We start from the raw sequence: 13,825 nt of genomic DNA, 5'->3' as shown, positions 1-13,825 counted from the left end.
GCTAAGAAAACATAATTAGCAAGAGCTGGCACCACCTTAGCAAAATCAATGATATGCTCGAGAGTCATCCTCTGACTATGTGGCTTTACCACGTATGCCCAGTAATAATCCAAGTTCAACTTGGTTAACCCTTGAATCGCTTCCGCCTTTTCTTTGGCTTTCTGTTTCCAGTTTGTTCTTTACCATTGCTTTCTTGCATTTTTCGGGCTTACAGGTGACTGAGCAGTTAGAGGCTTTCCTTTTTGAGCAAGTTTTCTCTGCGATGCGCTAATCGCACATCGAAAACTGCCTCTGTTCCTTGATCCGAGCCTCTCTGATGCATTTTTCACCTTTTGCGCCTTTTTCTTCACCGGGTATAAAGCTTCAAAATTTGTAAAAATAATGCCTTCGTGAACTCTTGACCCTGAGCATTAAACTGTCTGTCTCTGATATCAGCATCGCTCAGTACCCATTCAACCATGGCTGTATATGAAAGATCTGTAATGGATGGCTCAACAACATTCCGTGAATCTGCGGCTCTGTTGCATGTGGTATCTGTTTATGAGGGTGTCTTTTCTCTGTCTTTGAATATTGGAGAGTTACCCTTTTTCTTCATAGCTTCCTGCACATTGCTTTGTGTAACTTTTGTTTTCCGTTCCTGCAATTCACAAGTGAGGAATGAGTAATGACAATAAATAATGACAGGAAAGCTTTAAACTCTACGGATGTGCAAAAACACGCCACCTGACGTGAACGGACTCTTCGAACAACAAAAAATCATATTTTATTAAAAACTGGCATATAATTCATTAATTATCATTAAAGCACGTATCCAGTTCTTGGTTTATGGAAAACTTTTTCTTGAATGTTGAGACGGGAAAATCTGTGATGGAATGTTTTTGCGATTCATGTCGCAGTATCGCATTATCGCAATTTCATCGTGTTGTGTTATCGCAAGGTTGCTTGATCGCGCTATCGCAAGATCACGGATCGCAGTATCGCAAGATCGTGGAACGCAGTATCGCAGTATCGCAAAATTGCAGATCGCTGTAATCGTTAAATCATTATGTATCTTTCATGCAATTTTGCGAGATGCGATATCGCATATCGGCGATTCTTTAAGGTTTTCCAACGTGAGTTTTTATTAATGCATGCGATGCGATAGAGTTCGCGTCACAATCTCGCAGTTTATCATTTTTACTCATAAGGAAATGTCCTATCATTCTTTGCGCGATGCAATGTTTCTTAAGGAGTAAGATATATGAGCACTAATTGATTTTTTGAATTTTTTGACTAAGGGTCCCCACTTACCTAGTGTTATTTCTAATACTAAATAAGGAGGGGGGTTGTTGGTGGCCACAACAATTGGCGATTCACTTGGAAGAACCAGTTATCTCTGTTTTTCTATTGAATTTTCTTAACTTCCAAAACAGAAAATTTTTCAGAAAATTAAACTTTATTATGGAAAGATAAAGTACATTATGCTCTAACTTGTCAATGATATTTTGTTTCAACTATTTTCCACTTTAATTATTTGCTTCCTTAGGCTAGTACTTCAATTTTCATCATTCATTACTTGGTCTTGTAAAGATAAAACAAAGTCTTCTCTGTAAACCAGTTTTAAATATGTTCATTTGTCGTAGGTAGAGCCTCTGTTGCCAGCAGGCGTTTATAGCCTCGACAGGGTTACCTGTTACCCAACAATGATCATGTATCCTACTTAAAGCAGCCTACAACTTTAAAAAAAAATCCATATCCACACTTATTGCTTTGATTTTCTTTTTTTTTCTTAAAGAACAATGTCTTGGTTTGGTAGCCAAATTATGACACAATCATTCACTTGATTTATAACTTTGCTGAACAAGCTGACTCGTGATGAGACCCCTTGTCTTTTCATTGCAACAATCTTGAGTCATTGCCCTGTTGTGGTGTATAGTATTGGCAAAGTCAGCAAGTTATAATATCTGTGATTATGATAAGCCGGCTCGTGATGAGACCTCTTATTCTTCAAGATAAAGTGTATCCTTGGGTTGTTCCTCTGAAAGTTGTGATCTCTTTAGCAGGGAGGAATTCATTGTTTCCTTAATATAGCTCTGGACGACAATAATAGAGTTTTTGGAAACAGCTGTTCTACAGAGAATCTTTATTTTGTTATTGATACCTTTCATTGTACTGAGATAAAACAATTTCTTCACTAAAGGTTGTTTTCATCAAACTTTATAAAGTTGAAACTAGTATCATATCTAGGCTAGAGTCTTTAACTGTATCTATCAATAATAAAGATTAGTTTTCCAAAAGATTTGCTATTTATACAAGTGAAAATTTCAAAATTTGAAAGAGAATTGGTGTCTTTTTCGTAAGTGCCGAATGTAACCATTCACAACTGGTTTTATTATGAAAAGAAAAACCACTACTCTACAAAAATAGAAGAATAATCTTCTATGGAAAATATTTCTTGAGAATTTGTCCATTAACAGGCAAAGGATCCCTCTTACCTGCTAAATCCTGTAACACAAACGTTGATGGACCTGTGACTTCTACAATTTGAAAAGGACCAAGCCACATTCTTTGAAATTTTGTATGTTTGCCTTTCTCTTCATGAGCTTTGTCCCACTTTCAAACTAAATCTCCCATCTGAAAATCTTTCCTGGTCATTATGTTTGAATCAAAAGAGGATTTTACTAGTGCTTGATGATGAGCATGCGTTTTCCTAGCCTGTTCTCGTTGTTCTTCTAATTTGATTATTTCCATTTGTCTTAGCTGTAAGGAGGAAGTGGGTACTCCATCAATGTATTGAACTAAAGACAAAGAGGAAATTGCTAAATGAGTCAGAAGAACCACTTCTTTCCCATAAACTAAATTAAAGGGAGAAGTGCCGATAGAAGCTCTTTGCATTATTCGGTCTTCCCATAAAGCATATATCAAAGCCTTGTTCCAATTCTTATGATTTTGGTCAACTGTTCTTTTGATAATCCTAATTAGGTTTTTATTTTTGGACTCAGCTAACCCATTGCCTTGCGGGTAATAATTGGCCGAATATTTAAGTTTGAATCCTCTTTTAAGTGCAAATTCAGTCATTGCATTTCCAGAAAAGTATGATGCAGTATCAAACATCAAAGCGGAAGGCAATCCAAACCTCGTGATTATAAATTGATCTATGAACTCAATGATATTTTCAGCATTAGCCGTCTTGAGTGGAACTGCTTCTACCCACTTAGTAAAATAATCTGTTGCTGTGAGGATGTATCTATGCTGCTTAGAAGAGTGACGAACGATCTCACCTATTATTTCCAATCCCCACTGACTGAAAGGTTGCTCGATGTTTACCGGCTGTAGTGGCAAGGATGGCTTCTTTTGTCTTCCAGCAGTAGTTTGGTAGACTAGACATCTCCTCACGTAATTGTGCGAGTCTTTAAATAACGTGGGCCAGTAATATCCTGTGTGCAAGATTTTATGTGCAGTAGCATCTCCAGCATAGTGTCCGCCTGTCAGCCCATCGTGGAGTTCCTGCAAAACTTTTTCAGCTTCAAATTTCTCAAGACACCTGAGAAGAACAGAATCATAATTTTTCCTAAAAAGAATATCATTTATGAGCTGATATTGTTTGGCTTTCAACCTAAGAGCTCTTTTCTTAGTATGATCGAGGTGTTAAGGAGCATACCCATTATTAAGATAATAAACGATATCAGCGTATAATGACTCTGCATCGTTTAGGCTTACCTCGCACATTTGTACCTCTACAGATGGAATTTCATAAATTTTCGACGCTCCAGCCAGCATTTTGCAAAAGCCTTGACCTCTTACAATGTTTGCTGGTTTAATATCAATGTCATATTCCTGTAAGGTAGTAACCCAATTGGCCCTTTTCTCACCCACATCCTTCTGTATTGAAGATTCCTTACCACTGGAAACGGTACTATAATTTTAGTATGGGTCTTGAGTAAGAAAGGTCTGAAGTATTTGACCACTTTGAAAACAACATAAGCATGTTTCTCCACGTCTGAATAATTTAATTTAGCACCTTGTAAATTTGAACTAAAAAATGCAATTGGGGCTTCCGCTTTTTCTTGATTTTCTTGAGTGAGTATTGCAGCATATGACTTATTTGAGGCAAATGTGTACAAAATAAAAGGCTCTGAAAAATTCGGAGTTGCTAAAGACGAAGCATTAATAATAGCTTGTTTGATCAGGTTGAATGCTTCATGTTCATCTTGGCCCCATTTAAAATTTGAGTTCTTTTTAATCATGGTTTGCAAAGGAGACACGATTCGTGAAAAATCTGGAACGAATCTCTTTACAAAGTTGATTTGACCAAGGAAGGATTGCATGGCTTTTTTGTTGTGAGGTAGGGATATTTCAGAATTTTCTTTGATTCTGTCGGGATCAATGAGAATACCAGATTTTGACACTATGAATCCTAGAAGTTTCCCTTCACTTAGTGCGAAAAAATATTTCTTCGGGTTAAGTGAAATTCCATACCTTAAACACCGTTGGAAGATTTGTTTCAAGTCTTTAAGATGGTCGCTTCATTTCTTTGAATACACTATTATATCATCCAAATAAATTACTACAGATTTATTGACTAAACCTTTGAATGCGATGTCCATGGCTCTCTGAAATGTGGCACTAGAATTAATCAAACCAAACGGCATCTTTCGATATGCATATGTGCCCCATTTGGTTCTAAATGTGGTTTTCAATTGATCATCAGGATGTACCAACACTTGATGGTATCCTGAAAATCCATCCAAGAAAGACATTAATTCTGAGCCCGCCACTGCCTGCAATATCTGTTCCATAGGTGGTAAAGGAAAATTATCTTTTTGACAGGCCTTGTTAAGGTTTCGAAAGTCAATACAAATCCTAATATCACCATTTTTCTTTCTAACATGTACCATATTGGAGACCCATTTGGAATGTCTGACGAGAAAGATTATTCTGGCTTTCAATAACTTATTGAGCTCAGTTTTTATCTAATTCTCTAAATTGGGATGGATCTTTCTCAGCTTTTGTTGGACAGGTTTTTCGTTATCGATCATGGGAATAGTATGTTGGATGATGGAAGTGTTGTATGTCTTCAGTTCATCATAATTCCAGGCAAAAACATTTTTATATTGTCTCAAAAGATGAATATATGCTGATTTTTCTTCAGGAGCTAGGCCGAGACCTAGATTAATGTTTTGTGGCTTGACATCGGTTCCTAGGTTTACTAATTCATAGTTCTAGGTTGAACTTTGGAATTTTGAATTGGTAGACCTTTTAAACCGATCTTTCAAATCGTACAAGTCTTCTAACTTGACCACCGACTTAGGTATAGCATTATTAGTGCTATCTTGTTGCAATTGTCGATCATGTTGGTCTTCATAAATTATTTGATTGGAGTAGGATCCTTCAGATGTGAGGAAATTTACAATATCAGGATCATCGTTGAATACTCTCCAATTTGTGATGTTATCAGGAATAGATGGTCTAAAGATTAATTCTATTGAGAATCTATCTGGACTAAAATCTTCTGAAGGAATAAGCTTAGAAGCTACGTTAGCCAAAAGGTCTGCACTTGCGTTTTGGAGTCTAGGGATTGAAGAGATATTAAATGCTATAAAATGCTCAGTCAGATCTTGAACTAAGGATTGATAATGTTTTAAATGACCTGATAAGAAATGTATAGTGTTACGTACCTGCCTAACCACAATCTCAGAGTCTCCGAAAACTTGAAGGTACTTGACATCTAACCCGATTGCTTTATACAACCCTTGGACCAAAGCCTCATATTCTGCTGTATTGTTAGTGCAATCAAATTCGAACCTGCACGTTAGCATGATTTTATGTCCTTCTGGACTAATCAAAACGCATCCTGCTCCTGCTCCTTTGTTAGATCTAGAACCATCAAAAAATAATTTCCAAAACAAAGATTTATTTATAGGTTTATCTAAAAAATTGATACATTTCGAACTATCAGTTCGAGAAAAATTTTCAACTTGGGACAAACAGAGTGTTCTAAATAGGGTGACGCATGAGAATTGAAATTGCCGAGGAAAGAATCTACCGAGTAATTGCCAATAATGCTGCTGTTATATGCTACTGGTTCATTTTCCCCCTCTAGCTCTGTTACTATGTATTTCTGTTGTAGCTCTCGTTCAACCTTTATTTGATTCGGTTTACCATTGTAGGGTAGCCACATGTGCGAGCAGTCAGTTGCGAAGTATCCATGAAGTTTTTCTGACCAATCTCTGCTAATAAATAAGCCATAGAATTCTGGAATATCAGCAACTAAAAGGTCAATAACTTGACATACCTTTGGGTTGGATGACAACCTTATGGTTACTTGATTTATTTCGCCAATCACTTCGACTTGAGATCGATCTAGCTGAACTATGCGCACAACGGATTTCTGTGGTTGAACATTTAACTTGGCACATAAGGATTTTGGTAAAATATTCGATGAAGCACCAAAATATACCAAACAATTGTGCACATTTTTATTGAAAATTTCATAAGTAAGGAGGAACGGGGGAGTATGAGATCTTGATCTTCCTCTAATTAGAGCGATGTCATTTGGATCAATCTTATTGATCGCATTAGTTGGAGGTCTTCCCATGTTATGAGAAGCTTGAGAAAGTACAGTGGCAGGCAAAGGTGCAACTGGCACAGCATGTAATTCTTTCATCATTATCTTCTGTTGATGCTTTAACTTGCTCAGTTCGTAAAGGGTGATGTTGGCCCTAGTCTTTTTCATGTCTTCTATAATATTGTACTCCATTTCGTCCGACACGATCAGTGTCTTAGATGGAGTTGTTTCATCTGTTTGGACTGGGCTGGTTTGAGTCACTTTAGATGTCGTTTTCTTTGTTGCGAATTTATCCTTTATTGCAGATCTTGCGCTCTTTGGCTTAGGGATAGTTTGGGGAGGATCAAGCTGATTTTTGTTTTGTGTGCTAACTGGGAATACTTCTTGATCTTCTTCTTGTGGGAGGATGAAATCCCACATTCCTTGTAATTCTATAACTTCTTCTTCATCAGTTTTCCCTTCAGTGGCAATTTCATCTTCCTCTTCCTCAGATTCAGCATTTGAAATAGCATTGGGTGGCTTTGAATCCGTTGAAGGGCCTCTTTTAAAAGCTCTATAGGGCTTTTTTGAAGAAGTTTCTGCTACTTGCTTTTTGATGTCGACCATTTCATTGGACATGGTCTTTAGAACTTTCTGCAATCCTTCCAAATCAAATGGATCTTTTACTTGCTTCTTCTTGGAGTCTTCCTTGAAGGTGACTTTCTTGGATATATGTTCCTCTATTGCGGATTTCTTTTCCAGGGCTATTATACGTTTCTCTACTGCTATTGCTTCTTTCATGTTATTGGCTAAGGTTGTTTTATTGGCCCTGTCCACGAAGATTGTTATGTTTGATGGTAGAGCGGTGATATACCACTCACATCGTACTTCTTCGCTAGGCTGGGAAGCAGTAGGAATTTTGTTTAGAATTTTTTTGAAACGTAAATTGAAATCTTTGACAGGCTCTCTAGATTTAGCCCTAAGGTTGGATAGGTCGTTGATTAACGTTGCCGTAGACCTGTCATCACCAAACTTGGTCAAGAATTTCTCCTGGAAGATATCCCAACTAGTGATGGATCCAGAGGGTAATGACAAATACCATGATCCAGCTATTCCTTGCAGAGTATAAGGAAAAAGCTGAACAACTGCATCTTCATTAGTAACCCCATTGAGATTAATGGATAGCATAAAGTTGTTTATGTGCTCTTCTGCTAGCGTGCCTACCTTGGGATTAAATTTAGGCAGCCATTTCTCAGGATGGGCCAGTATTTGACTTCAGGGTGTAGGCATTAAGACTGCCCTAGGGTTATTCCATGGAGACTGGGCCATTGTTGAACTGCTAACAGAGGAAAGAGCAAAAGATGATCCCTGTGGCTGGGATGATGAGGATACTACAATTGTAGATGATTGAAGAGGAGTTGTGGGGGTTCCAGTGGACGGATGGACGATGATCCGGAGTGGTGGAGTGGATGGTTGACTTCACAGTGAATAGGTTGAGATGGACGATGCTGAGGAAAGAGTCTCGCTGTTGGACTCTTTAGGTGATTTCCTTGCTCTTTTCCTGGTGGGAAGAGGTAATTCGGTTGGCTGAATGCCAAACTTTTCACTCTTTAGCCTAGTCAGGGGATGAGCAGGGTTATATTGCGAAGTCACGTTGCCTTGAGATTTATCAGACCTTTGAGGAGAAATAGAAAATCGTTGAAGTTTGTGAATCAGAGATTTGACTTCAGGAGGTTCAATAGTATATTGTTCTGAAACATTAGGGTTTGTAGCAGCGATTGATACTCGAGCGACTTCTAACTCTAGATTTAAATGTAATGGAGAAGTTGGGGGAGATGGTGAGGGTGATTTACTCTTAGAATGGTACTCATATTTATATTTACTTGCCATTCATAGTTTAGGCCCTCCTTCTAGTGCCAAATATGTTGAAGGCCCCGCAAATCGGGTCGACAACAAGGGGGATACCCGCCCGGTCCGGACCTTGGTTGGCAGCTCCTTATCCATTTGGTATAGCGGGTCCGACTGGGGATAATGGGACCAGTTTCCCAATCTATGAGTGTGTGTGTGTAGAATTGATGTTCCTGGTCTAACAGTTCCTAATTAAGATATTATAATTCTAAATTTAATCTAATTCTATTGTAATCTAATAAGCAGAAACATCTAAGTCTATACTAACCCAGGATGTAATTCTTTTATTATGCGATCTAAAGAGATTTGAAATAACAACTGGTAATAAAGATCATTCAGCGATTATAAGAAAGGAAATCAATAAAGATGAACCACTTCGCATAAAAAGTCAGACGAAACAGTTGTGAAAAACATATCGCATAATGAGCTATTCATACATTAAGCAAAAATAAATAGCTATCACCGTACAAAAGTGCCAAATGATAACTCAAGAATTCATGCAATAGTACATAAACAACTAAAAACTGTATATCACTTTAAAATATAAGCAACAATGGTTAAGAGATAAAAATACAATTTATGACTAGTCCTACTCATGAGCTTCAAGCGACAATGATTTATCTCTCCTTGCTTTAACATCCACTAAGAGTACAGAAGTGCAACATCAGTATCAGATATAAAATGCAAACATCAACAAATCATGTTCCATTCATTCATCAAAACCTCCTCGGAGGGTGCAAAAGTGCATCTTCTGAGGACAGGTTTTTAACAAATTTCTGGACCCTTCTCTAAATGCATGAGAAGGGTTTAAATACTAGTAACTAAATAACTTAATTACACAAATTCAGGATACGGTTTAAATGACCGCCCTTTTTCTAAGCAAGAATAAAACAAAACTATTTCTAAAATTAAATCTAATATCTAACTATTTCTGCATTTGCTCCTTAATGTTGCAAGCATTCAGTATTTGCCTGGGAAGAGTCGGTTGACTGTCTTCCACTTTTGGTTGATCTAAGCAAACATAATTAGCAAGAGCTGGCACCACCTTAGCAAAATTGATGATATGCTCGAGAGTCATCCTCTGACTATGTGGTTTTACCGCGTATGCCCAGTAATAATCCAAGTTCAACTTGGTTAACCCTTGAATCATTTCCGCCTTTTCTTTCGCTTTCTGTTTCCAGTTTGTTCTTTACCATTTCTTTCTTGCATTTTTCGGGCTTACAGGTGACAGAGCAGTTAGAGGCTTTCCTTTTTGAGCAAGTTTTCTCTGCGATGCGCCAATCACGCATCAGAAACTGCCTCTGTTCCTTGATCCGGGCCTCTCTGATGCGTTTTTCGCCTTTTCCGCCTTTTCTTCACTGGGTATAAAGCTTCAAAATTTGTAAAAATAATGCCTTCGTGAACTCTTGACCCTGAGCATTAAACTGTCTGTCTCTGATATCAACATCGCTCAGTACCCATTCAACCATGGCTGTATATGAAAGATCTGTAATGGATGGCTCAGCAGCATTCTGTGAATCTGCGGCTCTGTTGCATGCGGTATCTGTTTATGAGGGTGTCTTTTCTCTGTCTTTGAATATTGGAGCGTTACCCTTTTTCCTCATAGCTTCCTGCACATTTCTTTGTGTAACTTTTGTTTTTCGTTCCTGCAGTTCACAAGTGAGGAAAGAGTAATGACAATAAATAATGACAGGAAAGCTTTAAACTCTACGGATGTGCAAAAACACGCCACCTGACGTGAACTGACTCTTCGAACAACACAAAACCATATTTTATTAACAACTGGCATATAATTCATTAATTATCATTAAAGCGCGTATCCAGTTCTTGGTTTATGGAAAACGTTTTCTTGAATGTTGAGCCAGGAAAATCTGCGATGGAATGTTTCTGCGATTCGCGTCGCAGTATCGCATTATCGCAATTTCATCGTGCTGTGTTATCGCAAGGTTGCTTGATCGCGCTATCGCAAGATCTGGGATCGCAGTATCGCAAGATCACGGAACGCAGTATCACAAAATCGCAGATCGTTGTAATCGTTAAATCGTTATGTATCTTTCATGCAATTTTTCGAGATGCGATATGCGATATCGCATATCGGCGATTCTTTAAGGTTTTCCAACATGAGTTTTTATTAATGCATGTGATGCGATAGATTTTACGTCGCAATCTCACAGTTTATCATTTTTACTCATAAGGAAATGTCCTATCATTCTTTGCGTGATGCGATGTTTCTTAAGGAGTAAGATATATGAGCACTAATTGATTTTTTGAATTTTTTGACTAAGGTTCCCCACTTACCTAGTGTTATTGCTAATACTAAATAAGGAGGGGGGTTGTTGGTGGCCACAACAAAACCCCATCTGGAATACATCTTGCTTACCATCTTATTAAATATTTTCCTTGGATCTAACTGTTAGGAAGAGAGAGGGATGCATGTGCGGCTTTGAAAATAAACTAAGTGTGCCTAGTGAGTGTTCGGTTATCGGTGTGTCAAGGTTCTTCTACTATGGAGAGAGAAAATAAGGTGAGCCTTAAGAGAGAGGTAGTAGTACCACCCTAGGAGAGACACACATGAATGATAAATATTTGTTTAACATCCAGCTTAATAGTCCACAAAGATGCGATGGTCATTGCAACCATCACATAACATTTTTAATATGATAAGCACTAAAAAAAACATGAATTATAAAAAGTCACAGAAAAATATTACAAATATTCATAATCCATGCATGAAGAATGGGTTGGCCATAAAGCTTCATTTATTAAGTAAAATTCCAACAACACATGTATACACTAGACACCACTAGCTCCAATAGTGGAGCATTGGAGCCACCAATTTGTCCTCAAAATAACTAGCTTGTTTCTCTAATGCCTTGCGGGAGGATCCAAGGTGAAAAGGTCCTTTGCTCACACAATGAGGGTGTATATATAAACAATGGGGTGATGCTTCACCTTCCTTGTGACTCTTTAACTACCCTCATGGTTGTTTGACTTCCCATTACTTTTCGACTTTACAAGACTCTTCATATTATGTACATTCAATTTACAATACATTTTGAATAATAATTTATACAATCCGCAAAATGATATGGCGTATGATGACTCATGACATGACATTGATGACATGGACTACATGATGACATCAAAATGTCCAGTCATTCTTTTTGCTTGTTGTTGTATGTCTTCCTGAGAATGTTCTTATGTCCAACTCCATATGGATTACAGATAAGGTGTTAGGTCCCTATAATACTAGTGATTACCCCATTACTATTGTAGTTGTATCCCTTATTAATATTGTTGTGCTCCTATTGCCCCCATATTGTTATTATTGTGCCCCATAGAATCCCTCTATTGTTATTTTTGTGGCTTTATATTATTATTGTTAGGTCTTTTGGGTTATATTGTGACTCCTTAGACTCCTATATATAGAAAGGTGGTTTTGTCATTTGAATCATCCAAGAATTGTTCATTTGTGTAATGTAAAGGAGGTTTCCCCCTCGAAGAGGCTGAATTCTAAGGTGTTCAACTATCTTTCTATCTTTTTGTGAGTTGGTTTCATAACATTTGGTATCAGAGCATTCGATTCTAGGGTTTCACTGCTCCAAATAGGTCATCGTGGCATTTTCGCTATAACGTTTTTCTGCGAAATTTTAGAAGCTAAAAAAACCCCATTTGAGAGGAAATTGCACTGAACCTCACGTCCGAATTTTATAGCTTTTCACACTATATTTGCAGAGATATGATCTGAGGAAGTTGGTCTTTTTGCAGACTCCTGAATTACATTCCAAACAGGTGACCTGGGGAAAATCATCATAACTTTCTCTCTGAGCATCAGATTGAAATTTCATAAGAAGGTACAGAAAGAGGACGGACTATGGTTTCTTGTATATATCTTTCAAAGCCAAAGGTCGAAACAATGACTCGTGGCACGTCGTACAATTTCGCTCTACTGAACTAGTCTATAATCAGGTCATTGTGGGAGATTGGCATAACTCTTCACTAGAGAATCCAATTTGGATCAGACTAGTGGCATTGGAAAGAGGACGCAGAGGGCTACCATAGGTCGTAATTTCATAACTGTAAGATCTGAAATTACAAAGATACATCAGATTCAATATCAAGCTCCCACAAAGTGAAAAAAGGTGTGTAGGTTTTTTTAATTTTTTCATAAGCTTGGTTTCAAAAATTAGTTTGAAGGAATTCAAAAGGGCATAGTAAAGCATTATTATCAATAATTGATGCCTCGAGGAAAGAAAATGCAAACACCTAGTAAGCAACCTGAAAGCTCTAGCATGACTCATGAAGAAGAGGAAGAAATGCAACATGATATATCAAAATTACAAGACCAAGTGCAACAAGTGTCACTTGCACAAAAGGGAACAAAATCTAAGATGGATGGTTTAAAGAAAGATGTAGAAGCTAAGATGGATGGTTTAAAGAAAGGCATAGAAGCTAAGATGGATTGTTTAAAGAAAGGCGTAGAAGCTAAGATGAATGACGTGGAAGCTAAGATGGATGATTTGAAGACAGACATGGAAGATTTGAAGACAAATTTAACAAAGTTTCTACAAGAAATGCTTACTAATGGTGAAAGGGTAGTAAAGGAAACTCATGATGAGAACAAATGAAATTTTAATCATGATTTCATAGACTCTAATGTTGGACCGAAGACCCACCATATTCCAAAAATCGATATGAGGAAGTTTGATGGCAAGGATCCCGCAACATGTATATTACAGATGGAGCAATTTTTCGATCTCAATAATGTGAAAAACACACAAAAGGTACGCATTGCAACTTTATATTTGGAACCAAGTCAGTTTGTATGGTATCAATGGCATTGCTCTCGTAAACAAATTATCACTTGGGAAATTTTTACGGAAGAATTGACAACACATTATGAGGATACAAAAAGCAACACTTTTTCTAGCCGATTGATAAGTCTCAAAAAAAAGGGTTCAATAATGGAGCACATTGAGGAGTTCCAAAAATTGAACATAAGGGTAAAAAATATTGCAGAGGAGCATAGGATTGATGTGTTCATAGGGACTTTAAAGGATAATATCCAACATGATGTTTGCCTTTGGGAACCTGATTCATTAGAGAAGGCATTCAGGTTAGCAAGAAAAATGGAAATCAAAATTATGGCAACCAGGAAGCATACCACTCACAACTATAAAGATGGAAGTGCAGTTGCCCCTACTCTTCCACAACTTATAAGGTTGACACCACAACGATTGGAAGAAAAAAGAGTAAAAGGGCTTTGTTACAGTTGTGATAGCAAATACACTAAAGGTCATAAGTGTGCTAAGAAGAAATTATACTACATATATTGTGAAGAGGAAGAAAAAAAGGAGGAAGAAAGGTCAAAAGAAGAGGATATACTCCAGG

The sequence above is a fragment of the Pinus tabuliformis genome, chromosome 6, assembly GCF_031772625.1.
Source record: "Pinus tabuliformis cultivar Carrire ecotype Pingquan chromosome 6, CPIR1, whole genome shotgun sequence".
In the NCBI taxonomy this organism is placed as follows: domain Eukaryota; kingdom Viridiplantae; phylum Streptophyta; class Pinopsida; order Pinales; family Pinaceae; genus Pinus; species Pinus tabuliformis.
Note: the sequence above shows the minus strand (reverse complement) of the source record.